This window comes from Cetorhinus maximus, unplaced genomic scaffold, assembly GCF_964194155.1.
Source record: "Cetorhinus maximus unplaced genomic scaffold, sCetMax3.hap1.1 HAP1_SCAFFOLD_3955, whole genome shotgun sequence".
Lineage (NCBI taxonomy): Eukaryota > Metazoa > Chordata > Chondrichthyes > Lamniformes > Cetorhinidae > Cetorhinus > Cetorhinus maximus.
In genome coordinates, this window is record NW_027599860.1 from 9,659 (window position 1) to 14,581 (window position 4,923).

Consider the following 4,923-nt stretch of genomic DNA (forward strand, 5'->3'; position numbering starts at 1 on the left):
GATAGGGAGGGTTGTAGGGACTGGAGGTTACAGAGATAGGGAGGGTTGTAGGGACTGGAGGTTACAGAGATAGGGAGGGTTGTAGGAACTGGTGGTTACAGAGATAAGGAGGGTTGTAGTGACTGGAGGTTACAGAGATAGGGAGGGTTGTAGGGACTGGAGGTTACAGAGATAGGGAGGGTTGTAGGGACTGGAGGTTACAGAGATAGGGAGGGTTGTAGGGACTGGTGGTTACAGAGATAGGGAGGGTTGTAGGGACTGGTGGTTACAGAGATAGGGAGGGTTGTAGGGACTGGTGGTTACAGAGATAGGGAGGGTTGTAGGGACTGGTGGTTACAGAGATAGGGAGGGTTGTAGGGACTGGTGGTTACAGAGATAGGGAGGGTTGTAGGGACTGGTGGTTACAGAGATAGGGAGGGTTGTAGGGACTGGTGGTTACAGAGATAGGGAGGGTTGTAGGGACTGGTGGTTACAGAGATAGGGAGGGTTGTAGGGACTGGTGGTTACAGAGATAGGGAGGGTTGTAGGGACTGGAGGTTACAGAGATAGGGAGGGTTGTAGGGACTGGAGGTTACAGAGATAGGGAGGGTTGTAGGGACTGGTGGTTACAGAGATAGGGAGGGTTGTAGGGACTGGTGGTTACAGAGATAGGGAGTTTACAAACAGGCATTTCCTGACGAAATGATTTAAAGACAGATAAACAGACACATGAGGATGGAATTGACTCTCTGCCTCACACACATCGAAACAAGCAAATGTTCTGAGTATTTCAATCGTTTATTCATCCGATTTACAGACAGGTTTTTGATGAAAACAACAAAACTCATGATCAAAACAGACAGCGTTCAGCCTGAGGATAATTTACAGTGAGGGCCTCTATAAGGTACCATGTTTAAAGAGAGAGTCTCTCTCTCGGGGACCATGTTTATAGAGGGAGTCTCTCCGTCAGGGACCCTGTTTAAAGAGGGAGTCTCTCCGTCAGGGACCCTGTTTAAAGAGGGGGTCTCTCCGTCAGGGACCCTGTTTAAAGAGGGAGTCTCTCCCTCAGGGACCCTGTTTAAAGAGGGAGTTTCTCCGTCAGGGACCCTGTTTAAAGAGGGAGTCTCTCCGTCAGGGACCCTGTTTAAAGAGGGAGTCTCTCCGTCAGGGACCCTGTTTAAAGAGGGAGTCTCTCCCTCAGGGACCCTGTTTAAAGAGGGAGTCTCTCCCTCAGGGACCCTGTTTAAAGAGGGAGTCTCTTTGTCGGGGACCCTGTTTAAAGAGGGAGTCTCTCCCTCAGGGACCCTGTTTAAAGAGGGAGTCTCTCCCTCAGGGACCCTGTTTAAAGAGGGAGTCTCTCCGTCAGGGACCCTGTTTAAAGAGGGAGTCTCTCCGTCAGGGACCCTGTTTAAAGAGGGAGTCTCTCCGTCAGGGACCCTGTTTATAGAGGGAGTCTCTCTCTCGGGGACCCTGTTTAAAGAGGGAGTCTCTCCCTCAGGGACCCTGTTTAAAGAGGGAGTCTCTCCGTCAGGGACCCTGTTTAAAGAGGGAGTCTGTCCGTCAGGGACCCTGTTTAAAGAGGGAGTCTCTCCGTCAGGGACCCTGTTTAAAGAGGGAGTCACTCCCTCGGGGACCCTGTTTAAAGAGGGAGTCTCTCCGTCAGGGACCCTGTTTAAAGAGGGAGTCTCTTCGTCAGGGACCCTGTTTAAAGAGGGAGTCTCTCCCTCAGGGACCCTGTTTAAAGAGGGAGTCTCTCCGTCAGGGACCCTGTTTAAAGAGGGAGTCTCTCTCTCGGGGACCCTGTTTAAAGAGGGAGTCTCTCCGTCAGGGACCCTGTTTAAAGAGGGAGTCTCTCCGTCAGGGACCCTGTTTAAAGAGGGAGTCTCTCCGTCAGGGACCCTGTTTAAAGAGGGAGTCTCTCTCTCGGGGACCCTGTTTAAAGAGGGAGTCTCTCCGTCAGGGACCCTGTTTAAAGAGGGAGTCTCTCCGTCAGGGACCCTGTTTAAAGAGGGAGTCTCTCCTTCAGGGACCCTGTTTAAAGAGGGAGTCTCTCCGTCGGGGACCCTGTTTAAAGAGGGAGTCTCTCCCTCAGGGACCCTGTTTATAGAGGGAGTCTCTCCCTCAGGGACCCTGTTTAAAGAGGGAGTCTCTCCGTCAGGGACCCTGTTTAAAGAGGGAGTCTCTCCGACAGGGACCCTGTTTAAAGAGGGAGTCTCTCCGTCAGGGACCCTGTTTAAAGAGGGAGTCTCTCCGACAGGGACCCTGTTTAAAGAGGGAGTCTCTCCGTCAGGGACTCTGTTTAAAGAGGGAGTCTCTCCGTCAGGGACCCTGTTTAAAGAGGGAGTCTCTCCGTCAGGGACCCTGTTTAAAGAGGGAGTCTGTCCGTCAGGGGTCCTGTTTATGGAGGGAGTCTCTCCGTCAGGGGTCCTGTTTATAGGATGACAAGGCAGCCACTCATCCAGACCTCAATCAGTGTTTGGGGGCTTTGGTTTAATGAAACACTCGAGTGTTTCACAGGTTTGTTCTCTCTGGCTGGTCCCACCATTTAATCCGTGTGAGTCTGTGACCGGGGGGTCAATGAGAAAAGTGAGGGCCAGGGAGACAGGAAGTGAGGAAGAAAGTATTTTACAAAGGGAAGTAACAGGGAATTCTGTAAATCTCAGAAGATAATAAAGACCATCGGTTAGATCACACTTGGAGCACTGTGCACAGTTCTGGTCTCTGTATCCCTCAGTTAGACCACACTTGGAGCACTGTGCACAGTTCTGGTCTCCGTATCCCTCGGTTAGAGCACACTTGGAGCACTGTGCACAGTTCTGGTCTCCGTATCCCTCGGTTAGACCACACTTGGAGCACTGTGCACAGTTCTGGTCTACGTATCCCTCGGTTAGACCACACTTGGAGCACTGTGCATAGTTCTGGTCTCCGTATCCCTCGGTTAGACCACACTTGGTGCACTGTGCATAGTTCTGGTCTCCGTATCCCTCGGTTAGACCACACTCGGAGCACTGTGCACAGTTCTGGTCTACATATCCCTCGGTTAGACCACAGTTGGAGCACTGAGCTGTTCTGGGCTGGAGCAGGTTACAGTGATAGGAAGGGTTGCAGAGGCTGGAAGAGAATAGAGGGATAGGGAGGGTTGTAGGGACTGGAGGTTACCGAGATAGGGAGGGTTGTAGGGACTGGAGGCAACAGAGATAGGGAGGGTTGTAGGGACTGGAGGTTACAGAGATAGGGCGGGTTGTATGGACTGGAGGTTACAGAGATCTGGAGGGTTGAATGGACTTGAGGTTACAGAGATAGGGAGGGTTGTAGGGACTGGTGGATACAGAGATAGGGAGGGTTGTAGCGGTTGGAGGAATTTACAGGGACAGGGAGGGTTGTAGGGTCTGGAGGTTACAGACATAGGGAGGGTTGTAGGGGCTGCAGGAGGTTACAGAGATAGAGAGGGTTGTTGGGACTGGTGGTTACAGAGATAGGGCGGGTAGTAGGGACTGGAGGTTACAGAGATAGGGAGGGTTGTATGGACTGGAGTTTACAGAGATAGTGAGGGCTTTATGGACTGGAGGTTACAGAGATAGGGAGGGTTGTAGGGTCTGGAGTTTACAGAGGGAGGTTACAGAGATAGGGAGGGTTGTAGGGAGTGGAGGTTACAGAGATAGGGAGGGTTGTAGGGACTGGAGGTTACAGAGATAGGGAGGGTTGTAGGGAGTGGAGGTTACAGAGATAGGGAGGGATGTAGGGACTGGAGGTTACAGAGATAGGGAGGGTTGTAGGGACTGGAGGTTACAGAGATAGGGAGGGATGTAGGGACTGGAGGTGACAGAGATAAGGAGGGTAGTAGGGACTGGTGGTTACAGAGATAGGGAGGGTTGCAGGGACTGGAGGTTACAGAGATAAGGAGGGTAGTAGGGACTGGAGGTTACAGAGATAGGGAGGGTTGTAGGGACTGGAGTTTACAGAGATAGTGAGGGCTTTATGGACTGGAGGTTACAGAGATAGGGAGAGTTGTAGGGAGTGGAGGTTGCAGAGATAGGGAGGGATGTCGGGACTGGAGGTTACAGAGATAGGGAGGGTTGTAGGGACTGGAGGTTACAGAGATAGGAAGGGTTGTAGGGACTGGAGGTTACAAAGATAGGGAGGGTTGAAGGGACTGGAGGTTACAGAGATAGGGTGGTTTGTAGGGACTGGAGGTTACATAGATAGGCAGTGTTGTAGGGACTGGATGTTCCAGAGATAGGGAGAGTTGTAGGGACTGGAGGAGATTACAGAGTTAGTGAGGGTTGTAGGGACTGGAGTTTACAGAAATAGGGAGGGTTGTAGGGACTGGAGGAGGTTACAGAGATAGGCAGGATTGAAGGGACTGGAGTAGGTTACAGAAAATAGGGAGGGTTGTACGGACTGGATGTAACAGGGATAGGGAGGATTGTAGGGATTGGAGGTTACAGAGATTGGGAGGGATGTAGGGACTGGAGGTTACAGAGATAGGGAGGGTTCTAGGGTCTGGAGGAGGTTACAGAGATAGGGAGGGTTGTAGGGGCTGGAGGAATTTACAGGGATTGGGAGGGTTGTAGGGTCTGGAGGTTACAGACATAGGGAAGGTTGTAGGGGCTGGAGGAAGTTACAGTGATAGGGAGGGTTGTTGGGACTGGTGGGTACAGAGATAGGGAGGGTTGTAGGGACTGGAGGTTACAGAGATAAGGAGGGTTGTAGGGACTGGAGGTTACAGAGATAGTGAGGGCTTTATGGACTGGAGGTTAAAGAGATAGGGAGTGTGGTAGGGACTGGAGGTTACAGAGATAGGGAGGGTTGTAGGGACTGGAGGTTATAAAGATAGGGAGTGTTGTAGGGACTGGATGTTCCAGAGATAGGGAGGGTTGTAGGGACTGGAGGTTCCAAAGATAGGGAGTGTTGTAGGGGTTGGAGGAGTTTACAGAGATAGGG

The 4,923-nt window shown here is 51.7% G+C and overlaps 1 long non-coding RNA gene across 1 annotated transcript; it reads right to left on the reverse strand.

The window, feature by feature from the left end:
* Positions 1-758: 758 nt before the first annotated feature.
* On the reverse strand, positions 759-2,843 carry LOC144678284 (uncharacterized). Its single transcript, XR_013576022.1, has 2 exons — positions 2,720-2,843; positions 759-905 (listed from the first exon to the last, which is right to left on the reverse strand). It is a non-coding gene; the product is annotated as an uncharacterized LOC144678284 (long non-coding RNA).
* Between the last annotated feature and the right edge of the window lie 2,080 nt (positions 2,844-4,923).